Source organism: Patagioenas fasciata, chromosome 2 (genome assembly GCF_037038585.1).
Source record: "Patagioenas fasciata isolate bPatFas1 chromosome 2, bPatFas1.hap1, whole genome shotgun sequence".
Classification (NCBI taxonomy): Eukaryota; Metazoa; Chordata; class Aves; order Columbiformes; family Columbidae; genus Patagioenas; species Patagioenas fasciata.
In genome coordinates, this window is record NC_092521.1 from 103860751 (window position 1) to 103888678 (window position 27928).

Consider the following 27928-nt stretch of genomic DNA (forward strand, 5'->3'; position numbering starts at 1 on the left):
ACATCCCTGGGTGCTCGAGGTAAGGTTTCTGCATGGTTTTCGCTGAGGAATCGTGTGTGTGCACATGGACAAAGAGAAGGCGCAGCAACCAGGTTCCAGCGCCGAAGAAGGCAAAAGGCAAGGTTTCCGGCGCTATCTCCTTCTCTCCGCAGACCTAGTCGCGCAAAGCAAGCCGCTAAGCCGGCGACCGGCAAGAGAGCTACAACGAAGCATGCCGAACGGAGAAAATAGCAGCAGCGCATCTGTTCACACCTTGTTTCTGCCATGTGCTTGAACGCCAAGACGTTCGCGCTTCTGTGAGATGAAAGACGTCCTTCTGCATATGTGGTTGCTCACACCGGTGCACTTGTTAGTGTATCCATTCAGTCCTGGGCTGCGGGGCATTCAGAAGTGGCTCTGTGGAGACGTCTGCATAGAGGCAGCTGTCAGAACACGCACACTCGATTGTTCACCAAAACATATGCAGACGCGTCCTTAGCCTGTAGATTTGGATGCACAGAGTTCCCTGTGTTCGCAAGAGACAAGGGAATCGCGTCTGTACGCACAGAAGCAATAGCGGACCGTTTCCCTCGGAGTGAACGCGAAAGAGCCGTCTATGTACTCGCAGACACGGGAACGTGCCTCAATGCGGTCACAGAGGCAGCAGCTTTTGCACAGATGCTCTGGTGATTCTGGCACTTTCCAGGCACACTCCTGAAAGTCGCGCACACTGCTGTTCACTCGCTAAACGACCTCTTGGGAAACACGTCTCCGGTCGATGGACCGCTCAGATTGCTTCTCGTGTAACTGTGAACTGTGTCAGCGCAGGGAATCCGTCTCTGTTGAGCAGATGTCAATCCTGCCTCGCTTTTGCTTTGTTGCCTCTACCAAGATGATTTCCCGTTTCTCTCTTCACTGGAGCAGGCAGACACAGCCAACGCACATCAAGTGTCAAGAGACACACTCTGCTGAGCTCAACGCTTGTGCAGATGCACATGTGCGACGAAGTCAACACACGTGCTTGTGGAGAGAAAGAAAGGGACTCCCAGGCGTGTGGAGCGACGGGGAGAAAGAGCGGGCGCTGAGGAACACAGTTTCAAACAGACTGTCTCCACACAAACAGGCACCTGTCTGCAGGTATCCTAGATCTTGATTCTTGAACTTGAGGAAACACGCGTCTGAGCAAAACTCCCAAACGCTTCCAGGAAAGACACAGGCTCTCCCACAAGCACACAAGTGTTTGCCCTCAGCTATAGATCAGGGACAAGCTTGTGAAGAGATGCCCTGCTATTCTTTCGCCTTATGGCATCATGTGTTTCGTTTCTCTTGGAGATCGATTGTTAAACGTCTTTCCTCGGGCGACTGTGAAGCATTTGCCAGCGGAGGAGAAGTAGCACGGAGCAGCATTCAGTACTGCCTACGAGTGTCTTTGCTACCCTACTAGCGGAGCTCCAAGAACAGGCACACATCTTCAGGTACCTTCCAAATGTGGATTCCCCTGCAGCCCCGTAGGCGGGCGTGCAGTACGCCAACCATCAACGGACGTTTTTCCCCTCAAGCCTGTCAGGACGTTGCTCGTCCGTCTTTCCCTCAATAGATGGGAGTAGGCGCGCTTGCGGATGTGTGCGTGTGTGTGGCCACGCGTTTGCTTAGGCATCAGTGTGTGAAAAGGTAGGTGCTTTTCTCTAGCTGCGTGTGCGTGCACGTGGTGCTGGGTGCACATCCCTGGGTGCTCGAGGTAAGGTTTCTGCATGGTTTTCGCTGAGGAATCGTGTGTGTGCACATGGACAAAGAGAAGGCGCAGCAACCAGGTTCCAGCGCCGAAGAAGGCAAAAGGCAAGGTTTCCGGCGCTATCTCCTTCTCTCCCCAGACCTAGTCGCGCAAAGCAAGCCGCTAAGCCGGCGACCGGCAAGAGAGCTACAACGAAGCATGCCGAACGGAGAAAATAGCAGCAGCTCATCTGTTCACACCTTGTTTCTGCCATGTGCTTGAACGCCAAGACGTTCGCGCTTCTGTGAGATGAAAGACGTCCTTCTGCATATGTGGTTGCTCACACCGGTGCACTTGTTAGTGTATCCATTCAGTCCTGGGCTGCGGGGCATTCAGAAGTGGCTCTGTGGAGACGTCTGCATAGAGGCAGCTGTCAGAACACGCACACTCGATTGTTCACCAAAACATATGCAGACGCGTCCTTAGCCTGTAGATTTGGATGCACAGAGTTCCCTGTGTTCGCAAGAGACAAGGGAATCGCGTCTGTACGCACAGAAGCAATAGCGGACCGTTTCCCTCGGAGCGAACGCGAAAGAGCCGTCTATGTACTCGCAGACACGGGAACGTGCCTCAATGCGGTCACAGAGGCAGCAGCTTTTGCACAGATGCTCTGGTGATTCTGGCACTTTCCACGCACACTCCTGAAAGTCGCGCACACTGCTGTTCACTCGCTAAACGACCTCTTGGGAAACACGTCTCCGGTCGATGGACCGCTCAGATTGCTTCTCGTGTAACTGTGAACTGTGTCAGCGCAGGGAATCCGTCTCTGTTGAGCAGATGTCAATCCTGCCTCGCTTTTGCTTTGTTGCCTCTACCAAGATGATTTCCCGTTTCTCTCTTCACTGGAGCAGGCAGACACAGCCAACGCACATCAAGTGTCAAGAGACACACTCTGCTGAGCTCAACGCTTGTGCAGATGCACATGTGCGACGAAGTCAACACACGTGCTTGTGGAGAGAAAGAAAGGGACTCCCAGGCGTGTGGAGCGACGGGGAGAAAGAGCGGGCGCTGAGGAACACAGTTTCAAACAGACTGTCTCCACACAAACAGGCACCTGTCTGCAGGTATCCTAGATCTTGATTCTTGAACTTGAGGAAACACGCGTCTGAGCAAAACTCCCAAACGCTTCCAGGAAAGACACAGGCTCTCCCACAAGCACACAAGTGTTTGCCCTCAGCTATAGATCAGGGACAAGCTTGTGAAGAGATGCCCTGCTATTCTTTCGCCTTATGGCATCATGTGTTTCGTTTCTCTTGGAGATCGATTGTTAAACGTCTTTCCTCGGGCGACTGTGAAGCATTTGCCAGCGGAGGAGAAGTAGCACGGAGCAGCATTCAGTACTGCCTACGAGTGTCTTTGCTACCCTACTAGCGGAGCTCCAAGAACAGGCACACATCTTCAGGTACCTTCCAAATGTGGATTCCCCTGCAGCCCCGTAGGCGGGCGTGCAGTACGCCAACCATCAACGGACGTTTTTCCCCTCAAGCCTGTCAGGACGTTGCTCGTCCGTCTTTCCCTCAATAGATGGGAGTAGGCGCGCTTGCGGATGTGTGCGTGTGTGTGGCCACGCGTTTGCTTAGGCATCAGTGTGTGAAAAGGTAGGTGCTTTTCTCTAGCTGCGTGTGCGTGCACGTGGTGCTGGGTGCACATCCCTGGGTGCTCGAGGTAAGGTTTCTGCATGGTTTTCGCTGAGGAATCGTGTGTGTGCACATGGACAAAGAGAAGGCGCAGCAACCAGGTTCCAGCGCCGAAGAAGGCAAAAGGCAAGGTTTCCGGCGCTATCTCCTTCTCTCCCCAGACCTAGTCGCGCAAAGCAAGCCGCTAAGCCGGCGACCGGCAAGAGAGCTACAACGAAGCATGCCGAACGGAGAAAATAGCAGCAGCTCATCTGTTCACACCTTGTTTCTGCCATGTGCTTGAACGCCAAGACGTTCGCGCTTCTGTGAGATGAAAGACGTCCTTCTGCATATGTGGTTGCTCACACCGGTGCACTTGTTAGTGTATCCATTCAGTCCTGGGCTGCGGGGCATTCAGAAGTGGCTCTGTGGAGACGTCTGCATAGAGGCAGCTGTCAGAACACGCACACTCGATTGTTCACCAAAACATATGCAGACGCGTCCTTAGCCTGTAGATTTGGATGCACAGAGTTCCCTGTGTTCGCAAGAGACAAGGGAATCGCGTCTGTACGCACAGAAGCAATAGCGGACCGTTTCCCTCGGAGCGAACGCGAAAGAGCCGTCTATGTACTCGCAGGCACGGGAACGTGCCTCAATGCGGTCACAGAGGCAGCAGCTTTTGCACAGATGCTCTGGTGATTCTGGCACTTTCCACGCACACTCCTGAAAGTCGCGCACACTGCTGTTCACTCGCTAAACGACCTCTTGGGAAACACGTCTCCGGTCGATGGACCGCTCAGATTGCTTCTCGTGTAACTGTGAACTGTGTCAGCGCAGGGAATCCGTCTCTGTTGAGCAGATGTCAATCCTGCCTCGCTTTTGCTTTGTTGCCTCTACCAAGATGATTTCCCGTTTCTCTCTTCACTGGAGCAGGCAGACACAGCCAACGCACATCAAGTGTCAAGAGACACACTCTGCTGAGCTCAACGCTTGTGCAGATGCACATGTGCGACGAAGTCAACACACGTGCTTGTGGAGAGAAAGAAAGGGACTCCCAGGCGTGTGGAGCGACGGGGAGAAAGAGCGGGCGCTGAGGAACACAGTTTCAAACAGACTGTCTCCACACAAACAGGCACCTGTCTGCAGGTATCCTAGATCTTGATTCTTGAACTTGAGGAAATATGCGTCTGAGCAAAACTCCCAAACGCTTCCAGGAAAGACACACGCTCTCCCACAAGCACACAAGTGTTTGCCCTCAGCTATAGATCAGGGACAAGCTTGTGAAGAGATGCCCTGCTATTCTTTCGCCTTATGGCATCATGTGTTTCGTTTCCCTTGGAGATGGATTGTTAAACGTCTTTCCTCGGGCGACTATGAAGCATTTGCCACCGGCGGAAAAGTAGCACGGAGCAGCATTCAGTACTGCCTACGAGTGTCTTTGCTACCCTACTAGCGGAGCTCCAAGAACAGGCACACATCTTCAGGTACCTTCCAAATGTGGATTCCCCTGCAGCCCCGTAGGCGGGCGTGCAGTACGCCAACCATCAACGGACGTTTTTCCCCTCAAGCCTGTCAGGACGTTGCTCGTCCGTCTTTCCCTCAATAGATGGGAGTAGGCGCGCTTGCGGATGTGTGCGTGTGTGTGGCCACGCGTTTGCTTAGGCATCAGTGTGTGAAAAGGTAGGTGCTTTTCTCTAGCTGCGTGTGCGTGCACGTGGTGCTGGGTGCACATCCCTGGGTGCTCGTGGAAAGGTTTCTGCATGGTTTTCGCTGAGGAATCGTGTGTGTGCACATGGACAAAGAGAAGGCGCAGCAACCAGGTTCCAGCGCCGAAGAAGGCAAAAGGCAAGGTTTCCGGCGCTATCTCCTTCTCTCCGCAGACCTAGTCGCGCAAAGCAAGCCGCTAAGCCGGCGACCGGCAAGAGAGCTACAACGAAGCATGCCGAACGGAGAAAATAGCAGCAGCGCATCTGTTCACACCTTGTTTCTGCCATGTGCTTGAACGCCAAGACGTTCGCGCTTCTGTGAGATGAAAGACGTCCTTCTGCATATGTGGTTGCTCACACCGGTGCACTTGTTAGTGTATCCATTCAGTCCTGGGCTGCGGGGCATTCAGAAGTGGCTCTGTGGAGACGTCTGCATAGAGGCAGCTGTCAGAACACGCACACTCGATTGTTCACCAAAACATATGCAGACGCGTCCTTAGCCTGTAGATTTGGATGCACAGAGTTCCCTGTGTTCGCAAGAGACAAGGGAATCGCGTCTGTACGCACAGAAGCAATAGCGGACCGTTTCCCTCGGAGCGAACGCGAAAGAGCCGTCTATGTACTCGCAGACACGGGAACGTGCCTCAATGCGGTCACAGAGGCAGCAGCTTTTGCACAGATGCTCTGGTGATTCTGGCACTTTCCAGGCACACTCCTGAAAGTCGCGCACACTGCTGTTCACTCGCTAAACGACCTCTTGGGAAACACGTCTCCGGTCGATGGACCGCTCAGATTGCTTCTCGTGTAACTGTGAACTGTGTCAGCGCAGAGAATCCGTCTCTGTTGAGCAGATGTCAAAACTGCCTCGCTTTTGCTTTGTTGCCTCTACCAAGATGATTTCCCGTTTCTCTCTTCACTGGAGCAGGCAGACACAGCCAACGCACATCAAGTGTCAAGAGACACACTCTGCTGAGCTCAACGCTTGTGCAGATGCACATGTGCGACGAAGTCAACACACGTGCTTGTGGAGAGAAAGAAAGGGACTCCCAGGCGTGTGGAGCGACGGGGAGAAAGAGCGGGCGCTGAGGAACACAGTTTCAAACAGACTGTCTCCACACAAACAGGCACCTGTCTGCAGGTATCCTAGATCTTGATTCTTGAACTTGAGGAAACACGCGTCTGAGCAAAACTCCCAAACGCTTCCAGGAAAGACACAGGCTCTCCCACAAGCACACAAGTGTTTGCCCTCAGCTATAGATCAGGGACAAGCTTGTGAAGAGATGCCCTGCTATTCTTTCGCCTTATGGCATCATGTGTTTCGTTTCTCTTGGAGATCGATTGTTAAACGTCTTTCCTCGGGCGACTGTGAAGCATTTGCCAGCGGAGGAGAAGTAGCACGGAGCAGCATTCAGTACTGCCTACGAGTGTCTTTGCTACCCTACTAGCGGAGCTCCAAGAACAGGCACACATCTTCAGGTACCTTCCAAATGTGGATTCCCCTGCAGCCCCGTAGGCGGGCGTGCAGTACGCCAACCATCAACGGACGTTTTTCCCCTCAAGCCTGTCAGGACGTTGCTCGTCCGTCTTTCCCTCAATAGATGGGAGTAGGCGCACTTGCGGATGTGTGCGTGTGTGTGGCCACGCGTTTGCTTAGGCATCAGTGTGTGAAAAGGTAGGTGCTTTTCTCTAGCTGCGTGTGCGTGCACGTGGTGCTGGGTGCACATCCCTGGGTGCTCGAGGTAAGGTTTCTGCATGGTTTTCGCTGAGGAATCGTGTGTGTGCACATGGACAAAGAGAAGGCGCAGCAACCAGGTTCCAGCGCCGAAGAAGGCAAAAGGCAAGGTTTCCGGCGCTATCTCCTTCACTCCCCAGTCCTAGTCGCGCAAAGCAAGCCGCTAAGCCGGCGACCGGCAAGAGAGCTACAACCAAGCATGCCGAACGGAGAAAATAGCAGCAGCGCATCTGTTCACACCTTGTTTCTGCCATGTGCTTGAACGCCAAGGCGTTCGCGCTTCTGTGAGATGAAAGACGTCCTTCTGCATATGTGGTTGCTCACACCGGTGCACTTGTTAGTGTATCCATTCAGTCCTGGGCTGCGGGGCATTCAGAAGTGGCTCTGTGGAGACGTCTGCATAGAGGCAGCTGTCAGAACACGCACACTCGATTGTTCACCAAAACATATGCAGACGCGTCCTTAGCCTGTAGATTTGGATGCACAGAGTTCCCTGTGTTCGCAAGAGACAAGGGAATCGCGTCTGTACGCACAGAAGCAATAGCGGACCGTTTCCCTCGGAGTGAACGCGAAAGAGCCGTCTATGTACTCGGAGACACGGGAACGTGCCTCAATGCGGTCACAGAGGCAGCAGCTTTTGCACAGATGCTCTGGTGATTCTGGCACTTTCCAGGCACACTCCTGAAAGTCGCGCACACTGCTGTTCACTCGCTAAACGACCTCTTGGGAAACACGTCTCCGGTCGATGGACCGCTCAGATTGCTTCTCGTGTAACTGTGAACTGTGTCAGCGCAGGGAATCCGTCTCTGTTGAGCAGATGTCAATCCTGCCTCGCTTTTGCTTTGTTGCCTCTACCAAGATGATTTCCCGTTTCTCTCTTCACTGGAGCACGCAGACACAGCCAACGCACATCAAGTGTCAAGAGACACGCTCTGCTGAGCTCAACGCTTGTGCAGATGCACATGTGCGACGAAGTCAACACACGTGCTTGTGGAGAGAAAGAAAGGGACTCCCAGGCGTGTGGAGCGACGGGGAGAAAGAGCGGGCGCTGAGGAACACAGTTTCAAACAGACTGTCTCCACACAAACAGGCACCTGTCTGCAGGTATCCTAGATCTTGATTCTTGAACTTGAGGAAACACGCGTCTGAGCAAAACTCCCAAACGCTTCCAGGAAAGACACAGGCTCTCCCACAAGCACACAAGTGTTTGCCCTCAGCTATAGATCAGGGACAAGCTTGTGAAGAGATGCCCTGCTATTCTTTCGCCTTATGGCATCATGTGTTTCGTTTCTCTTGGAGATCGATTGTTAAACGTCTTTCCTCGGGCGACTGTGAAGCATTTGCCAGCGGAGGAGAAGTAGCACGGAGCAGCATTCAGTACTGCCTACGAGTGTCTTTGCTACCCTACTAGCGGAGCTCCAAGAACAGGCACACATCTTCAGGTACCTTCCAAATGTGGATTCCCCTGCAGCCCCGTAGGCGGGCGTGCAGTACGCCAACCATCAACGGACGTTTTTCCCCTCAAGCCTGTCAGGACGTTGCTCGTCCGTCTTTCCCTCAATAGATGGGAGTAGGCGCGCTTGCGGATGTGTGCGTGTGTGTGGCCACGCGTTTGCTTAGGCATCAGTGTGTGAAAAGGTAGGTGCTTTTCTCTAGCTGCGTGTGCGTGCACGTGGTGCTGGGTGCACATCCCTGGGTGCTCGAGGTAAGGTTTCTGCATGGTTTTCGCTGAGGAATCGTGTGTGTGCACATGGACAAAGAGAAGGCGCAGCAACCAGGTTCCAGCGCCGAAGAAGGCAAAAGGCAAGGTTTCCGGCGCTATCTCCTTCACTCCCCAGTCCTAGTCGCGCAAAGCAAGCCGCTAAGCCGGCGACCGGCAAGAGAGCTACAACCAAGCATGCCGAACGGAGAAAATAGCAGCAGCGCATCTGTTCACACCTTGTTTCTGCCATGTGCTTGAACGCCAAGGCGTTCGCGCTTCTGTGAGATGAAAGACGTCCTTCTGCATATGTGGTTGCTCACACCGGTGCACTTGTTAGTGTATCCATTCAGTCCTGGGCTGCGGGGCATTCAGAAGTGGCTCTGTGGAGACGTCTGCATAGAGGCAGCTGTCAGAACACGCACACTCGATTGTTCACCAAAACATATGCAGACGCGTCCTTAGCCTGTAGATTTGGATGCACAGAGTTCCCTGTGTTCGCAAGAGACAAGGGAATCGCGTCTGTACGCACAGAAGCAATAGCGGACCGTTTCCCTCGGAGTGAACGCGAAAGAGCCGTCTATGTACTCGGAGACACGGGAACGTGCCTCAATGCGGTCACAGAGGCAGCAGCTTTTGCACAGATGCTCTGGTGATTCTGGCACTTTCCAGGCACACTCCTGAAAGTCGCGCACACTGCTGTTCACTCGCTAAACGACCTCTTGGGAAACACGTCTCCGGTCGATGGACCGCTCAGATTGCTTCTCGTGTAACTGTGAACTGTGTCAGCGCAGGGAATCCGTCTCTGTTGAGCAGATGTCAATCCTGCCTCGCTTTTGCTTTGTTGCCTCTACCAAGATGATTTCCCGTTTCTCTCTTCACTGGAGCACGCAGACACAGCCAACGCACATCAAGTGTCAAGAGACACGCTCTGCTGAGCTCAACGCTTGTGCAGATGCACATGTGCGACGAAGTCAACACACGTGCTTGTGGAGAGAAAGAAAGGGACTCCCAGGCGTGTGGAGCGACGGGGAGAAAGAGCGGGCGCTGAGGAACACAGTTTCAAACAGACTGTCTCCACACAAACAGGCACCTGTCTGCAGGTATCCTAGATCTTGATTCTTGAACTTGAGGAAACACGCGTCTGAGCAAAACTCCCAAACGCTTCCAGGAAAGACACAGGCTCTCCCACAAGCACACAAGTGTTTGCCCTCAGCTATAGATCAGGGACAAGCTTGTGAAGAGATGCCCTGCTATTCTTTCGCCTTATGGCATCATGTGTTTCGTTTCTCTTGGAGATCGATTGTTAAACGTCTTTCCTCGGGCGACTGTGAAGCATTTGCCAGCGGAGGAGAAGTAGCACGGAGCAGCATTCAGTACTGCCTACGAGTGTCTTTGCTACCCTACTAGCGGAGCTCCAAGAACAGGCACACATCTTCAGGTACCTTCCAAATGTGGATTCCCCTGCAGCCCCGTAGGCGGGCGTGCAGTACGCCAACCATCAACGGACGTTTTTCCCCTCAAGCCTGTCAGGACGTTGCTCGTCCGTCTTTCCCTCAATAGATGGGAGTAGGCGCGCTTGCGGATGTGTGCGTGTGTGTGGCCACGCGTTTGCTTAGGCATCAGTGTGTGAAAAGGTAGGTGCTTTTCTCTAGCTGCGTGTGCGTGCACGTGGTGCTGGGTGCACATCCCTGGGTGCTCGAGGTAAGGTTTCTGCATGGTTTTCGCTGAGGAATCGTGTGTGTGCACATGGACAAAGAGAAGGCGCAGCAACCAGGTTCCAGCGCCGAAGAAGGCAAAAGGCAAGGTTTCCGGCGCTATCTCCTTCTCTCCCCAGACCTAGTCGCGCAAAGCAAGCCGCTAAGCCGGCGACCGGCAAGAGAGCTACAACGAAGCATGCCGAACGGAGAAAATAGCAGCAGCGCATCTGTTCACACCTTGTTTCTGCCATGTGCTTGAACGCCAAGACGTTCGCGCTTCTGTGAGATGAAAGACGTCCTTCTGCATATGTGGTTGCTCACACCGGTGCACTTGTTAGTGTATCCATTCAGTCCTGGGCTGCGGGGCATTCAGAAGTGGCTCTGTGGAGACGTCTGCATAGAGGCAGCTGTCAGAACACGCACACTCGATTGTTCACCAAAACATATGCAGACGCGTCCTTAGCCTGTAGATTTGGATGCACAGAGTTCCCTGTGTTCGCAAGAGACAAGGGAATCGCGTCTGTACGCACAGAAGCAATAGCGGACCGTTTCCCTCGGAGTGAACGCGAAAGAGCCGTCTATATACTCGGAGACACGGGAACGTGCCTCAATGCGGTCACAGAGGCAGCAGCTTTTGCACAGATGCTCTGGTGATTCTGGCACTTTCCAGGCACACTCCTGAAAGTCGCGCACACTGCTGTTCACTCGCTAAACGACCTCTTGGGAAACACGTCTCCGGTCGATGGACCGCTCAGATTGCTTCTCGTGTAACTGTGAACTGTGTCAGCGCAGGGAATCCGTCTCTGTTGAGCAGATGTCAATCCTGCCTCGCTTTTGCTTTGTTGCCTCTACCAAGATGATTTCCCGTTTCTCTCTTCACTGGAGCACGCAGACACAGCCAACGCACATCAAGTGTCAAGAGACACGCTCTGCTGAGCTCAACGCTTGTGCAGATGCACATGTGCGACGAAGTCAACACACGTGCTTGTGGAGAGAAAGAAAGGGACTCCCAGGCGTGTGGAGCGACGGGGAGAAAGAGCGGGCGCTGAGGAACACAGTTTCAAACAGACTGTCTCCACACAAACAGGCACCTGTCTGCAGGTATCCTAGATCTTGATTCTTGAACTTGAGGAAACATGCGTCTGAACAAAACTCCCAAACGCTTCCAGGAAAGACACACGCTCTCCCACAAGCACACAAGTGTTTGCCCTCAGCTATAGATCAGGGACAAGCTTGTGAAGAGATGCCCTGCTATTCTTTCGCCTTATGGCATCATGTGTTTCGTTTCCCTTGGAGATGGATTGTTAAACGTCTTTCCTCGGGCGACTGTGAAGCATTTGCCACCAGCGGAAAAGTAGCACGGAGCAGCATTCAGTACTGCCTACGAGTGTCTTTGCTACCCTACTAGCGGAGCTCCAAGAACAGGCACACATCTTCAGGTACCTTCCAAATGTGGATTCCCCTGCAGCCCCGTAGGCGGGCGTGCAGTACGCCAACCATCAACGGACGTTTTTCCCCTCAAGCCTGTCAGGACGTTGCTCGTCCGTCTTTCCCTCAATAGATGGGAGTAGGCGCGCTTGCGGATGTGTGCGTGTGTGTGGCCACGCGTTTGCTTAGGCATCAGTGTGTGAAAAGGTAGGTGCTTTTCTCTAGCTGCGTGTGCGTGCACGTGGTGCTGGGTGCACATCCCTGGGTGCTCGAGGTAAGGTTTCTGCATGGTTTTCGCTGAGGAATCGTGTGTGTGCACATGGACAAAGAGAAGGCGCAGCAACCAGGTTCCAGCGCCGAAGAAGGCAAAAGGCAAGGTTTCCGGCGCTATCTCCTTCTCTCCCCAGACCTAGTCGCGCAAAGCAAGCCGCTAAGCCGGCGACCGGCAAGAGAGCTACAACGAAGCATGCCGAACGGAGAAAATAGCAGCAGCGCATCTGTTCACACCTTGTTTCTGCCATGTGCTTGAACGCCAAGACGTTCGCGCTTCTGTGAGATGAAAGACGTCCTTCTGCATATGTGGTTGCTCACACCGGTGCACTTGTTAGTGTATCCATTCAGTCCTGGGCTGCGGGGCATTCAGAAGTGGCTCTGTGGAGACGTCTGCATAGAGGCAGCTGTCAGAACACGCACACTCGATTGTTCACCAAAACATATGCAGACGCGTCCTTAGCCTGTAGATTTGGATGCACAGAGTTCCCTGTGTTCGCAAGAGACAAGGGAATCGCGTCTGTACGCACAGAAGCAATAGCGGACCGTTTCCCTCGGAGTGAACGCGAAAGAGCCGTCTATGTACTCGCAGACACGGGAACGTGCCTCAATGCGGTCACAGAGGCAGCAGCTTTTGCACAGATGCTCTGGTGATTCTGGCACTTTCCAGGCACACTCCTGAAAGTCGCGCACACTGCTGTTCACTCGCTAAACGACCTCTTGGGAAACACGTCTCCGGTCGATGGACCGCTCAGATTGCTTCTCGTGTAACTGTGAACTGTGTCAGCGCAGGGAATCCGTCTCTGTTGAGCAGATGTCAATCCTGCCTCGCTTTTGCTTTGTTGCCTCTACCAAGATGATTTCCCGTTTCTCTCTTCACTGGAGCAGGCAGACACAGCCAACGCACATCAAGTGTCAAGAGACACACTCTGCTGAGCTCAACGCTTGTGCAGATGCACATGTGCGACGAAGTCAACACACGTGCTTGTGGAGAGAAAGAAAGGGACTCCCAGGCGTGTGGAGCGACGGGGAGAAAGAGCGGGCGCTGAGGAACACAGTTTCAAACAGACTGTCTCCACACAAACAGGCACCTGTCTGCAGGTATCCTAGATCTTGATTCTTGAACTTGAGGAAACACGCGTCTGAGCAAAACTCCCAAACGCTTCCAGGAAAGACACAGGCTCTCCCACAAGCACACAAGTGTTTGCCCTCAGCTATAGATCAGGGACAAGCTTGTGAAGAGATGCCCTGCTATTCTTTCGCCTTATGGCATCATGTGTTTCGTTTCTCTTGGAGATCGATTGTTAAACGTCTTTCCTCGGGCGACTGTGAAGCATTTGCCAGCGGAGGAGAAGTAGCACGGAGCAGCATTCAGTACTGCCTACGAGTGTCTTTGCTACCCTACTAGCGGAGCTCCAAGAACAGGCACACATCTTCAGGTACCTTCCAAATGTGGATTCCCCTGCAGCCCCGTAGGCGGGCGTGCAGTACGCCAACCATCAACGGACGTTTTTCCCCTCAAGCCTGTCAGGACGTTGCTCGTCCGTCTTTCCCTCAATAGATGGGAGTAGGCGCGCTTGCGGATGTGTGCGTGTGTGTGGCCACGCGTTTGCTTAGGCATCAGTGTGTGAAAAGGTAGGTGCTTTTCTCTAGCTGCGTGTGCGTGCACGTGGTGCTGGGTGCACATCCCTGGGTGCTCGAGGTAAGGTTTCTGCATGGTTTTCGCTGAGGAATCGTGTGTGTGCACATGGACAAAGAGAAGGCGCAGCAACCAGGTTCCAGCGCCGAAGAAGGCAAAAGGCAAGGTTTCCGGCGCTATCTCCTTCTCTCCGCGGACCTAGTCGCGCAAAGCAAGCCGATAAGCCGGCGACCGGCAAGAGAGCTACAACGAAGCATGCCGAACGGAGAAAATAGCAGCAGCGCATCTGTTCACACCTTGTTTCTGCCATGTGCTTGAACGCCAAGACGTTCGCGCTTCTGTGAGATGAAAGACGTCCTTCTGCATATGTGGTTGCTCACACCGGTGCACTTGTTAGTGTATCCATTCAGTCCTGGGCTGCGGGGCATTCAGAAGTGGCTCTGTGGAGACGTCTGCATAGAGGCAGCTGTCAGAACACGCACACTCGATTGTTCACCAAAACATATGCAGACGCGTCCTTAGCCTGTAGATTTGGATGCACAGAGTTCCCTGTGTTCGCAAGAGACAAGGGAATCGCGTCTGTACGCACAGAAGCAATAGCGGACCGTTTCCCTCGGAGCGAACGCGAAAGAGCCGTCTATGTACTCGCAGACACGGGAACGTGCCTCAATGCGGTCACAGAGGCAGCAGCTTTTGCACAGATGCTCTGGTGATTCTGGCACTTTCCAGGCACACTCCTGAAAGTCGCGCACACTGCTGTTCACTCGCTAAACGACCTCTTGGGAAACACGTCTCCGGTCGATGGACCGCTCAGATTGCTTCTCGTGTAACTGTGAACTGTGTCAGCGCAGGGAATCCGTCTCTGTTGAGCAGATGTCAATCCTGCCTCGCTTTTGCTTTGTTGCCTCTACCAAGATGATTTCCCGTTTCTCTCTTCACTGGAGCAGGCAGACACAGCCAACGCACATCAAGTGTCAAGAGACACACTCTGCTGAGCTCAACGCTTGTGCAGATGCACATGTGCGACGAAGTCAACACACGTGCTTGTGGAGAGAAAGAAAGGGACTCCCAGGCGTGTGGAGCGACGGGGAGAAAGAGCGGGCGCTGAGGAACACAGTTTCAAACAGACTGTCTCCACACAAACAGGCACCTGTCTGCAGGTATCCTAGATCTTGATTCTTGAACTTGAGGAAACACGCGTCTGAGCAAAACTCCCAAACGCTTCCAGGAAAGACACAGGCTCTCCCACAAGCACACAAGTGTTTGCCCTCAGCTATAGATCAGGGACAAGCTTGTGAAGAGATGCCCTGCTATTCTTTCGCCTTATGGCATCATGTGTTTCGTTTCTCTTGGAGATCGATTGTTAAACGTCTTTCCTCGGGCGACTGTGAAGCATTTGCCAGCGGAGGAGAAGTAGCACGGAGCAGCATTCAGTACTGCCTACGAGTGTCTTTGCTACCCTACTAGCGGAGCTCCAAGAACAGGCACACATCTTCAGGTACCTTCCAAATGTGGATTCCCCTGCAGCCCCGTAGGCGGGCGTGCAGTACGCCAACCGTCAACGGACGTTTTTCCCCTCAAGCCTGTCAGGACGTTGCTCGTCCGTCTTTCCCTCAATAGATGGGAGTAGGCGCGCTTGCGGATGTGTGCGTGTGTGTGGCCACGCGTTTGCTTAGGCATCAGTGTGTGAAAAGGTAGGTGCTTTTCTCTAGCTGCGTGTGCGTGCACGTGGTGCTGGGTGCACATCCCTGGGTGCTCGAGGTAAGGTTTCTGCATGGTTTTCGCTGAGGAATCGTGTGTGTGCACATGGACAAAGAGAAGGCGCAGCAACCAGGTTCCAGCGCCGAAGAAGGCAAAAGGCAAGGTTTCCGGCGCTATCTCCTTCACTCCCCAGTCCTAGTCGCGCAAAGCAAGCCGCTAAGCCGGCGACCGGCAAGAGAGCTACAACGAAGCATGCCGAACGGAGAAAATAGCAGCAGCGCATCTGTTCACACCTTGTTTCTGCCATGTGCTTGAACGCCAAGGCGTTCGCGCTTCTGTGAGATGAAAGACGTCCTTCTGCATATGTGGTTGCTCACACCGGTGCACTTGTTAGTGTATCCATTCAGTCCTGGGCTGCGGGGCATTCAGAAGTGGCTCTGTGGAGACGTCTGCATAGAGGCAGCTGTCAGAACACGCACACTCGATTGTTCACCAAAACATATGCAGACGCGTCCTTAGCCTGTAGATTTGGATGCACAGAGTTCCCTGTGTTCGCAAGAGACAAGGGAATCGCGTCTGTACGCACAGAAGCAATAGCGGACCGTTTCCCTCGGAGTGAACGCGAAAGAGCCGTCTATGTACTCGCAGACACGGGAACGTGCCTCAATGCGGTCACAGAGGCAGCAGCTTTTGCACAGATGCTCTGGTGATTCTGGCACTTTCCAGGCACACTCCTGAAAGTCGCGCACACTGCTGTTCACTCGCTAAACGACCTCTTGGGAAACACGTCTCCGGTCGATGGACCGCTCAGATTGCTTCTCGTGTAACTGTGAACTGTGTCAGCGCAGGGAATCCGTCTCTGTTGAGCAGATGTCAATCCTGCCTCGCTTTTGCTTTGTTGCCTCTACCAAGATGATTTCCCGTTTCTCTCTTCACTGGAGCAGGCAGACACAGCCAACGCACATCAAGTGTCAAGAGACACACTCTGCTGAGCTCAACGCTTGTGCAGATGCACATGTGCGACGAAGTCAACACACGTGCTTGTGGAGAGAAAGAAAGGGACTCCCAGGCGTGTGGAGCGACGGGGAGAAAGAGCGGGCGCTGAGGAACACAGTTTCAAACAGACTGTCTCCACACAAACAGGCACCTGTCTGCAGGTATCCTAGATCTTGATTCTTGAACTTGAGGAAACATGCGTCTGAGCAAAACTCCCAAACGCTTCCAGGAAAGACACAGGCTCTCCCACAAGCACACAAGTGTTTGCCCTCAGCTATAGATCAGGGACAAGCTTGTGAAGAGATGCCCTGCTATTCTTTCGCCTTATGGCATCATGTGTTTCGTTTCCCTTGGAGATGGATTGTTAAACGTCTTTCCTCGGGCGACTGTGAAGCATTTGCCACCAGCGGAAAAGTAGCACGGAGCAGCATTCAGTACTGCCTACGAGTGTCTTTGCTACCCTACTAGCGGAGCTCCAAGAACAGGCACACATCTTCAGGTACCTTCCAAATGTGGATTCCCCTGCAGCCCCGTAGGCGGGCGTGCAGTACGCCAACCATCAACGGACGTTTTTCCCCTCAAGCCTGTCAGGACGTTGCTCGTCCGTCTTTCCCTCAATAGATGGGAGTAGGCGCGCTTGCGGATGTGTGCGTGTGTGTGGCCACGCGTTTGCTTAGGCATCAGTGTGTGAAAAGGTAGGTGCTTTTCTCTAGCTGCGTGTGCGTGCACGTGGTGCTGGGTGCACATCCCTGGGTGCTCGAGGTAAGGTTTCTGCATGGTTTTCGCTGAGGAATCGTGTGTGTGCACATGGACAAAGAGAAGGCGCAGCAACCAGGTTCCAGCGCCGAAGAAGGCAAAAGGCAAGGTTTCCGGCGCTATCTCCTTCTCTCCCCAGACCTAGTCGCGCAAAGCAAGCCGATAAGCCGGCGACCGGCAAGAGAGCTACAACGAAGCATGCCGAACGGAGAAAATAGCAGCAGCTCATCTGTTCACACCTTGTTTCTGCCATGTGCTTGAACGCCAAGACGTTCGCGCTTCTGTGAGATGAAAGACGTCCTTCTGCATATGTGGTTGCTCACACCGGTGCACTTGTTAGTGTATCCATTCAGTCCTGGGCTGCGGGGCATTCAGAAGTGGCTCTGTGGAGACGTCTGCATAGAGGCAGCTGTCAGAACACGCACACTCGATTGTTCACCAAAACATATGCAGACGCGTCCTTAGCCTGTAGATTTGGATGCACAGAGTTCCCTGTGTTCGCAAGAGACAAGGGAATCGCGTCTGTACGCACAGAAGCAATAGCGGACCGTTTCCCTCGGAGTGAACGCGAAAGAGCCGTCTATGTACTCGCAGACACGGGAACGTGCCTCAATGCGGTCACAGAGGCAGCAGCTTTTGCACAGATGCTCTGGTGATTCTGGCACTTTCCAGGCACACTCCTGAAAGTCGCGCACACTGCTGTTCACTCGCTAAACGACCTCTTGGGAAACACGTCTCCGGTCGATGGACCGCTCAGATTGCTTCTCGTGTAACTGTGAACTGTGTCAGCGCAGGGAATCCGTCTCTGTTGAGCAGATGTCAATCCTGCCTCGCTTTTGCTTTGTTGCCTCTACCAAGATGATTTCCCGTTTCTCTCTTCACTGGAGCAGGCAGACACAGCCAACGCACATCAAGTGTCAAGAGACACACTCTGCTGAGCTCAACGCTTGTGCAGATGCACATGTGCGACGAAGTCAACACACGTGCTTGTGGAGAGAAAGAAAGGGACTCCCAGGCGTGTGGAGCGACGGGGAGAAAGAGCGGGCGCTGAGGAACACAGTTTCAAACAGACTGTCTCCACACAAACAGGCACCTGTCTGCAGGTATCCTAGATCTTGATTCTTGAACTTGAGGAAACACGCGTCTAAGCAAAACTCCCAAACGCTTCCAGGAAAGACACAGGCTCTCCCACAAGCACACAAGTGTTTGCCCTCAGCTATAGATCAGGGACAAGCTTGTGAAGAGATGCCCTGCTATTCTTTCGCCTTATGGCATCATGTGTTTCGTTTCTCTTGGAGATCGATTGTTAAACGTCTTTCCTCGGGCGACTGTGAAGCATTTGCCAGCGGAGGAGAAGTAGCACGGAGCAGCATTCAGTACTGCCTACGAGTGTCTTTGCTACCCTACTAGCGGAGCTCCAAGAACAGGCACACATCTTCAGGTACCTTCCAAATGTGGATTCCCCTGCAGCCCCGTAGGCGGGCGTGCAGTACGCCAACCATCAACGGACGTTTTTCCCCTCAAGCCTGTCAGGACGTTGCTCGTCCGTCTTTCCCTCAATAGATGGGAGTAGGCGCGCTTGCGGATGTGTGCGTGTGTGTGGCCACGCGTTTGCTTAGGCATCAGTGTGTGAAAAGGTAGGTGCTTTTCTCTAGCTGCGTGTGCGTGCACGTGGTGCTGGGTGCACATCCCTGGGTGCTCGAGGTAAGGTTTCTGCATGGTTTTCGCTGAGGAATCGTGTGTGTGCACATGGACAAAGAGAAGGCGCAGCAACCAGGTTCCAGCGCCGAAGAAGGCAAAAGGCAAGGTTTCCGGCGCTATCTCCTTCTCTCCGCGGACCTAGTCGCGCAAAGCAAGCCGCTAAGCCGGCGACCGGCAAGAGAGCTACAACGAAGCATGCCGAACGGAGAAAATAGCAGCAGCGCATCTGTTCACACCTTGTTTCTGCCATGTGCTTGAACGCCAAGACGTTCGCGCTTCTGTGAGATGAAAGACGTCCTTCTGCATATGTGGTTGCTCACACCGGTGCACTTGTTAGTGTATCCATTCAGTCCTGGGCTGCGGGGCATTCAGAAGTGGCTCTGTGGAGACGTCTGCATAGAGGCAGCTGTCAGAACACGCACACTCGATTGTTCACCAAAACATATGCAGACGCGTCCTTAGCCTGTAGATTTGGATGCACAGAGTTCCCTGTGTTCGCAAGAGACAAGGGAATCGCGTCTGTACGCACAGAAGCAATAGCGGACCGTTTCCCTCGGAGCGAACGCGAAAGAGCCGTCTATGTACTCGCAGACACGGGAACGTGCCTCAATGCGGTCACAGAGGCAGCAGCTTTTGCACAGATGCTCTGGTGATTCTGGCACTTTCCAGGCACACTCCTGAAAGTCGCGCACACTGCTGTTCACTCGCTAAACGACCTCTTGGGAAACACGTCTCCGGTCGATGGACCGCTCAGATTGCTTCTCGTGTAACTGTGAACTGTGTCAGCGCAGGGAATCCGTCTCTGTTGAGCAGATGTCAATCCTGCCTCGCTTTTGCTTTGTTGCCTCTACCAAGATGATTTCCCGTTTCTCTCTTCACTGGAGCAGGCAGACACAGCCAACGCACATCAAGTGTCAAGAGACACACTCTGCTGAGCTCAACGCTTGTGCAGATGCACATGTGCGACGAAGTCAACACACGTGCTTGTGGAGAGAAAGAAAGGGACTCCCAGGCGTGTGGAGCGACGGGGAGAAAGAGCGGGCGCTGAGGAACACAGTTTCAAACAGACTGTCTCCACACAAACAGGCACCTGTCTGCAGGTATCCTAGATCTTGATTCTTGAACTTGAGGAAACACGCGTCTGAGCAAAACTCCCAAACGCTTCCAGGAAAGACACAGGCTCTCCCACAAGCACACAAGTGTTTGCCCTCAGCTATAGATCAGGGACAAGCTTGTGAAGAGATGCCCTGCTATTCTTTCGCCTTATGGCATCATGTGTTTCGTTTCTCTTGGAGATCGATTGTTAAACGTCTTTCCTCGGGCGACTGTGAAGCATTTGCCAGCGGAGGAGAAGTAGCACGGAGCAGCATTCAGTACTGCCTACGAGTGTCTTTGCTACCCTACTAGCGGAGCTCCAAGAACAGGCACACATCTTCAGGTACCTTCCAAATGTGGATTCCCCTGCAGCCCCGTAGGCGGGCGTGCAGTACGCCAACCATCAACGGACGTTTTTCCCCTCAAGCCTGTCAGGACGTTGCTCGTCCGTCTTTCCCTCAATAGATGGGAGTAGGCGCGCTTGCGGATGTGTGCGTGTGTGTGGCCACGCGTTTGCTTAGGCATCAGTGTGTGAAAAGGTAGGTTCTTTTCTCTAGCTGCGTGTGCGTGCACGTGGTGCTGGGTGCACATCCCTGGGTGCTCGTGGAAAGGTTTCTGCATGGTTTTCGCTGAGGAATCGTGTGTGTGCACATGGACAAAGAGAAGGCGCAGCAACCAGGTTCCAGCGCCGAAGAAGGCAAAAGGCAAGGTTTCCGGCGCTATCTCCTTCTCTCCGCAGACCTAGTCGCGCAAAGCAAGCCGCTAAGCCGGCGACCGGCAAGAGAGCTACAACCAAGCATGCCGAACGGAGAAAATAGCAGCAGCGCATCTGTTCACACCTTGTTTCTGCCATGTGCTTGAACGCCAAGACGTTCGCGCTTCTGTGAGATGAAAGACGTCCTTCTGCATATGTGGTTGCTCACACCGGTGCACTTGTTAGTGTATCCATTCAGTCCTGGGCTGCGGGGCATTCAGAAGTGGCTCTGTGGAGACGTCTGCATAGAGGCAGCTGTCAGAACACGCACACTCGATTGTTCACCAAAACATATGCAGACGCGTCCTTAGCCTGTAGATTTGGATGCACAGAGTTCCCTGTGTTCGCAAGAGACAAGGGAATCGCGTCTGTACGCACAGAAGCAATAGCGGACCGTTTCCCTCGGAGCGAACGCGAAAGAGCCGTCTATGTACTCGCAGACACGGGAACGTGCCTCAATGCGGTCACAGAGGCAGCAGCTTTTGCACAGATGCTCTGGTGATTCTGGCACTTTCCATGCACACTCCTGAAAGTCGCGCACACTGCTGTTCACTCGCTAAACGACCTCTTGGGAAACACGTCTCCGGTCGATGGACCGCTCAGATTGCTTCTCGTGTAACTGTGAACTGTGTCAGCGCAGGGAATCCGTCTCTGTTGAGCAGATGTCAATCCTGCCTCGCTTTTGCTTTGTTGCCTCTACCAAGATGATTTCCCGTTTCTCTCTTCACTGGAGCAGGCAGACACAGCCAACGCACATCAAGTGTCAAGAGACACACTCTGCTGAGCTCAACGCTTGTGCAGATGCACATGTGCGACGAAGTCAACACACGTGCTTGTGGAGAGAAAGAAAGGGACTCCCAGGCGTGTGGAGCGACGGGGAGAAAGAGCGGGCGCTGAGGAACACAGTTTCAAACAGACTGTCTCCACACAAACAGGCACCTGTCTGCAGGTATCCTAGATCTTGATTCTTGAACTTGAGGAAACACGCGTCTGAGCAAAACTCCCAAACGCTTCCAGGAAAGACACAGGCTCTCCCACAAGCACACAAGTGTTTGCCCTCAGCTATAGATCAGGGACAAGCTTGTGAAGAGATGCCCTGCTATTCTTTCGCCTTATGGCATCATGTGTTTCGTTCCTCTTGGAGATCGATTGTTAAACGTCTTTCCTCGGGCGACTGTGAAGCATTTGCCAGCGGAGGAGAAGTAGCACGGAGCAGCATTCAGTACTGCCTACGAGTGTCTTTGCTACCCTACTAGCGGAGCTCCAAGAACAGGCACACATCTTCAGGTACCTTCCAAATGTGGATTCCCCTGCAGCCCCGTAGGCGGGCGTGCAGTACGCCAACCATCAACGGACGTTTTTCCCCTCAAGCCTGTCAGGACGTTGCTCGTCCGTCTTTCCCTCAATAGATGGGAGTAGGCGCGCTTGCGGATGTGTGCGTGTGTGTGGCCACGCGTTTGCTTAGGCATCAGTGTGTGAAAAGGTAGGTGCTTTTCTCTTGCTGCGTGTGCGTGCACGTGGTGCTGGGTGCACATCCCTGGGTGCTCGTGGAAAGGTTTCTGCATGGTTTTCGCTGAGGAATCGTGTGTGTGCACATGGACAAAGAGAAGGCGCAGCAACCAGGTTCCAGCGCCGAAGAAGGCAAAAGGCAAGGTTTCCGGCGCTATCTCCTTCTCTCCGCAGACCTAGTCGCGCAAAGCAAGCCGCTAAGCCGGCGACCGGCAAGAGAGCTACAACGAAGCATGCCGAACGGAGAAAATAGCAGCAGCGCATCTGTTCACACCTTGTTTCTGCCATGTGCTTGAACGCCAAGACGTTCGCGCTTCTGTGAGATGAAAGACGTCCTTCTGCATATGTGGTTGCTCACACCGGTGCACTTGTTAGTGTATCCATTCAGTCCTGGGCTGCGGGGCATTCAGAAGTGGCTCTGTGGAGACGTCTGCATAGAGGCAGCTGTCAGAACACGCACACTCGATTGTTCACCAAAACATATGCAGACGCGTCCTTAGCCTGTAGATTTGGATGCACAGAGTTCCCTGTGTTCGCAAGAGACAAGGGAATCGCGTCTGTACGCACAGAAGCAATAGCGGACCGTTTCCCTCGGAGCGAACGCGAAAGAGCCGTCTATGTACTCGCAGACACGGGAACGTGCCTCAATGCGGTCACAGAGGCAGCAGCTTTTGCACAGATGCTCTGGTGATTCTGGCACTTTCCAGGCACACTCCTGAAAGTCGCGCACACTGCTGTTCACTCGCTAAACGACCTCTTGGGAAACACGTCTCCGGTCGATGGACCGCTCAGATTGCTTCTCGTGTAACTGTGAACTGTGTCAGCGCAGGGAATCCGTCTCTGTTGAGCAGATGTCAATCCTGCCTCGCTTTTGCTTTGTTGCCTCTACCAAGATGATTTCCCGTTTCTCTCTTCACTGGAGCAGGCAGACACAGCCAACGCACATCAAGTGTCAAGAGACACACTCTGCTGAGCTCAACGCTTGTGCAGATGCACATGTGCGACGAAGTCAACACACGTGCTTGTGGAGAGAAAGAAAGGGACTCCCAGGCGTGTGGAGCGACGGGGAGAAAGAGCGGGCGCTGAGGAACACAGTTTCAAACAGACTGTCTCCACACAAACAGGCACCTGTCTGCAGGTATCCTAGATCTTGATTCTTGAACTTGAGGAAACACGCGTCTGAGCAAAACTCCCAAACGCTTCCAGGAAAGACACAGGCTCTCCCACAAGCACACAAGTGTTTGCCCTCAGCTATAGATCAGGGACAAGCTTGTGAAGAGATGCCCTGCTATTCTTTCGCCTTATGGCATCATGTGTTTCGTTTCTCTTGGAGATCGATTGTTAAACGTCTTTCCTCGGGCGACTGTGAAGCATTTGCCAGCGGAGGAGAAGTAGCACGGAGCAGCATTCAGTACTGCCTACGAGTGTCTTTGCTACCCTACTAGCGGAGCTCCAAGAACAGGCACACATCTTCAGGTACCTTCCAAATGTGGATTCCCCTGCAGCCCCGTAGGCGGGCGTGCAGTACGCCAACCATCAACGGACGTTTTTCCCCTCAAGCCTGTCAGGACGTTGCTCGTCCGTCTTTCCCTCAATAGATGGGAGTAGGCGCGCTTGCGGATGTGTGCGTGTGTGTGGCCACGCGTTTGCTTAGGCATCAGTGTGTGAAAAGGTAGGTGCTTTTCTCTTGCTGCGTGTGCGTGCACGTGGTGCTGGGTGCACATCCCTGGGTGCTCGTGGAAAGGTTTCTGCATGGTTTTCGCTGAGGAATCGTGTGTGTGCACATGGACAAAGAGAAGGCGCAGCAACCAGGTTCCAGCGCCGAAGAAGGCAAAAGGCAAGGTTTCCGGCGCTATCTCCTTCTCTCCGCAGACCTAGTCGCGCAAAGCAAGCCGCTAAGCCGGCGACCGGCAAGAGAGCTACAACGAAGCATGCCGAACGGAGAAAATAGCAGCAGCGCATCTGTTCACACCTTGTTTCTGCCATGTGCTTGAACGCCAAGACGTTCGCGCTTCTGTGAGATGAAAGACGTCCTTCTGCATATGTGGTTGCTCACACCGGTGCACTTGTTAGTGTATCCATTCAGTCCTGGGCTGCGGGGCATTCAGAAGTGGCTCTGTGGAGACGTCTGCATAGAGGCAGCTGTCAGAACACGCACACTCGATTGTTCACCAAAACATATGCAGACGCGTCCTTAGCCTGTAGATTTGGATGCACAGAGTTCCCTGTGTTCGCAAGAGACAAGGGAATCGCGTCTGTACGCACAGAAGCAATAGCGGACCGTTTCCCTCGGAGCGAACGCGAAAGAGCCGTCTATGTACTCGGAGACACGGGAACGTGCCTCAATGCGGTCACAGAGGCAGCAGCTTTTGCACAGATGCTCTGGTGATTCTGGCACTTTCCAGGCACACTCCTGAAAGTCGCGCACACTGCTGTTCACTCGCTAAACGACCTCTTGGGAAACACGTCTCCGGTCGATGGACCGCTCAGATTGCTTCTCGTGTAACTGTGAACTGTGTCAGCGCAGGGAATCCGTCTCTGTTGAGCAGATGTCAATCCTGCCTCGCTTTTGCTTTGTTGCCTCTACCAAGATGATTTCCCGTTTCTCTCTTCACTGGAGCAGGCAGACACAGCCAACGCACATCAAGTGTCAAGAGACACACTCTGCTGAGCTCAACGCTTGTGCAGATGCACATGTGCGACGAAGTCAACACACGTGCTTGTGGAGAGAAAGAAAGGGACTCCCAGGCGTGTGGAGCGACGGGGAGAAAGAGCGGGCGCTGAGGAACACAGTTTCAAACAGACTGTCTCCACACAAACAGGCACCTGTCTGCAGGTATCCTAGATCTTGATTCTTGAACTTGAGGAAACACGCGTCTGAGCAAAACTCCCAAACGCTTCCAGGAAAGACACAGGCTCTCCCACAAGCACACAAGTGTTTGCCCTCAGCTATAGATCAGGGACAAGCTTGTGAAGAGATGCCCTGCTATTCTTTCGCCTTATGGCATCATGTGTTTCGTTTCTCTTGGAGATCGATTGTTAAACGTCTTTCCTCGGGCGACTGTGAAGCATTTGCCAGCGGAGGAGAAGTAGCACGGAGCAGCATTCAGTACTGCCTACGAGTGTCTTTGCTACCCTACTAGCGGAGCTCCAAGAACAGGCACACATCTTCAGGTACCTTCCAAATGTGGATTCCCCTGCAGCCCCGTAGGCGGGCGTGCAGTACGCCAACCATCAACGGACGTTTTTCCCCTCAAGCCTGTCAGGACGTTGCTCGTCCGTCTTTCCCTCAATAGATGGGAGTAGGCGCGCTTGCGGATGTGTGCGTGTGTGTGGCCACGCGTTTGCTTAGGCATCAGTGTGTGAAAAGGTAGGTGCTTTTCTCTAGCTGCGTGTGCGTGCACGTGGTGCTGGGTGCACATCCCTGGGTGCTCGAGGTAAGGTTTCTGCATGGTTTTCGCTGAGGAATCGTGTGTGTGCACATGGACAAAGAGAAGGCGCAGCAACCAGGTTCCAGCGCCGAAGAAGGCAAAAGGCAAGGTTTCCGGCGCTATCTCCTTCTCTCCCCAGACCTAGTCGCGCAAAGCAAGCCGCTAAGCCGGCGACCGGCAAGAGAGCTACAACGAAGCATGCCGAACGGAGAAAATAGCAGCAGCTCATCTGTTCACACCTTGTTTCTGCCATGTGCTTGAACGCCAAGACGTTCGCGCTTCTGTGAGATGAAAGACGTCCTTCTGCATATGTGGTTGCTCACACCGGTGCACTTGTTAGTGTATCCATTCAGTCCTGGGCTGCGGGGCATTCAGAAGTGGCTCTGTGGAGACGTCTGCATAGAGGCAGCTGTCAGAACACGCACACTCGATTGTTCACCAAAACATATGCAGACGCGTCCTGAGCCTGTAGATTTGGATGCACAGAGTTCCCTGTGTTCGCAAGAGACAAGGGAATCGCGTCTGTACGCACAGAAGCAATAGCGGACCGTTTCCCTCGGAGTGAACGCGAAAGAGCCGTCTATGTACTCGGAGACACGGGAACGTGCCTCAATGCGGTCACAGAGGCAGCAGCTTTTGCACAGATGCTCTGGTGATTCTGGCACTTTCCACGCACACTCCTGAAAGTCGCGCACACTGCTGTTCACTCGCTAAACGACCTCTTGGGAAACACGTCTCCGGTCGATGGACCGCTCAGATTGCTTCTCGTGTAACTGTGAACTGTGTCAGCGCAGGGAATCCGTCTCTGTTGAGCAGATGTCAATCCTGCCTCGCTTTTGCTTTGTTGCCTCTACCAAGATGATTTCCCGTGTCTCTCTTCACTGGAGCACGCAGACACAGCCAACGCACATCAAGTGTCAAGAGACACACTCTGCTGAGCTCAACGCTTGTGCAGATGCACATGTGCGACGAAGTCAACACACGTGCTTGTGGAGAGAAAGAAAGGGACTCCCAGGCGTGTGGAGCGACGGGGAGAAAGAGCGGGCGCTGAGGAACACAGTTTCAAACAGACTGTCTCCACACAAACAGGCACCTGTCTGCAGGTATCCTAGATCTTGATTCTTGAACTTGAGGAAACACGCGTCTGAGCAAAACTCCCAAACGCTTCCAGGAAAGACACAGGCTCTCCCACAAGCACACAAGTGTTTGCCCTCAGCTATAGATCAGGGACAAGCTTGTGAAGAGATGCCCTGCTATTCTTTCGCCTTATGGCATCATGTGTTTCGTTTCTCTTGGAGATCGATTGTTAAACGTCTTTCCTCGGGCGACTGTGAAGCATTTGCCAGCGGAGGAGAAGTAGCACGGAGCAGCATTCAGTACTGCCTACGAGTGTCTTTGCTACCCTACTAGCGGAGCTCCAAGAACAGGCACACATCTTCAGGTACCTTCCAAATGTGGATTCCCCTGCAGCCCCGTAGGCGGGCGTGCAGTACGCCAACCATCAACGGACGTTTTTCCCCTCAAGCCTGTCAGGACGTTGCTCGTCCGTCTTTCCCTCAATAGATGGGAGTAGGCGCGCTTGCGGATGTGTGCGTGTGTGTGGCCACGCGTTTGCTTAGGCATCAGTGTGTGAAAAGGTAGGTGCTTTTCTCTTGCTGCGTGTGCGTGCACGTGGTGCTGGGTGCACATCCCTGGGTGCTCGTGGAAAGGTTTCTGCATGGTTTTCGCTGAGGAATCGTGTGTGTGCACATGGACAAAGAGAAGGCGCAGCAACCAGGTTCCAGCGCCGAAGAAGGCAAAAGGCAAGGTTTCCGGCGCTATCTCCTTCTCTCCGCAGACCTAGTCGCGCAAAGCAAGCCGCTAAGCCGGCGACCGGCAAGAGAGCTACAACGAAGCATGCCGAACGGAGAAAATAGCAGCAGCGCATCTGTTCACACCTTGTTTCTGCCATGTGCTTGAACGCCAAGACGTTCGCGCTTCTGTGAGATGAAAGACGTCCTTCTGCATATGTGGTTGCTCACACCGGTGCACTTGTTAGTGTATCCATTCAGTCCTGGGCTGCGGGGCATTCAGAAGTGGCTCTGTGGAGACGTCTGCATAGAGGCAGCTGTCAGAACACGCACACTCGATTGTTCACCAAAACATATGCAGACGCGTCCTTAGCCTGTAGATTTGGATGCACAGAGTTCCCTGTGTTCGCAAGAGACAAGGGAATCGCGTCTGTACGCACAGAAGCAATAGCGGACCGTTTCCCTCGGAGCGAACGCGAAAGAGCCGTCTATGTACTCGCAGACACGGGAACGTGCCTCAATGCGGTCACAGAGGCAGCAGCTTTTGCACAGATGCTCTGGTGATTCTGGCACTTTCCAGGCACACTCCTGAAAGTCGCGCACACTGCTGTTCACTCGCTAAACGACCTCTTGGGAAACACGTCTCCGGTCGATG